Raw genomic sequence first — 1,011 nt, 5'->3', positions numbered from 1 at the left:
GTGTGTGTGTGCAATAATGAAATTCATAAAAAAATTTAATAACCGATTTGTAAAGGTTCCAGTTGACTACGCACAAGGTTTTGAACTTTTAAGGCAACCGGGGATGGATGTTGATGATGAACATGCCTTTCCGAATGCCATTAACGACGCATTGCAATAGAAACTCACAGGCGAATTTGATTTGAAAGATAAATGGGAACAATTACACTTATTGCTTATTGCTAAGGGCATAATCAATATCATTGAAGTGAAACACTTACAATCAGAGGTTGACACTGTCTTACAGATGCGTTCTGTCGAGCGTATACTTTTTCCTTAAGAGCACTCACATTGCAACTGAATAATATTCATTAAACATTTTTGATATGTCTGATGTACTGTATGATATATTTGAGTGTTCTGTTTGTCAAAACACTTAATGCGCAATTTCCAGCCCTCCTAGTGACAAGTATGTACCACAAAATAGTAAAAAACTTATTATCATGTTAATGAGTATAACGTCGGTTTAGTCCAAATAAACCCGTAAGAGAAAAAAGATAGCCTATGGATAAGGTGTTAGGTCAGTATTCTTTTCCTGCAAAACCTGCAGAACTGCAAGAAGATAGGTTAAGGATGTATGTTGCTAGACGTTTAGCGAATCGGATATGATATAAAACTTGAATTTTAAAAAAGGCTTTCAGTGAGCAGATTCTGCAACATATTTTTGATTCCCAGTCGTAGCAACTTCAACTTATTTCACTCAGAACATTAACCCTTTTTGGAAAAGCATGAACACAATGCCTTTTTTTGTTTCCCATCATCTAACATCTCAGAAAATTTGGAAAAAGTAAAAAGAATTTACACTTGTGCAGCTTACCTGGAATACTATGAAAACATGCCATAAAATTGTTGTATTAATGAAGTAGAGCAAACTTCGAGCAGATTGACATTTAGGAAAATATGCTATTGTTTCTGATTTATATCTTATCTCTCTCTCTCTCCCCTCTCTCTCTCCCCTCTCTCTCTCCCCTC

General features: G+C 35.4%; 1 protein-coding gene across 3 annotated transcripts in view; it reads right to left on the bottom strand.

The window, feature by feature from the left end:
- LOC106868179 (cardioacceleratory peptide receptor) overlaps nt 1-1,011 on the bottom strand; it is a 68,301-nt gene that overhangs the window by 14,642 nt on the left and 52,648 nt on the right. The window lies entirely within an intron of this gene.

Source organism: Octopus bimaculoides, chromosome 2, assembly GCF_001194135.2.
Source record: "Octopus bimaculoides isolate UCB-OBI-ISO-001 chromosome 2, ASM119413v2, whole genome shotgun sequence".
NCBI classification, from domain to species: domain Eukaryota; kingdom Metazoa; phylum Mollusca; class Cephalopoda; order Octopoda; family Octopodidae; genus Octopus; species Octopus bimaculoides.
The sequence above is the reverse complement of the archived record's forward strand: the minus strand, read 5'-3'. Positions and strand labels throughout refer to the sequence as shown.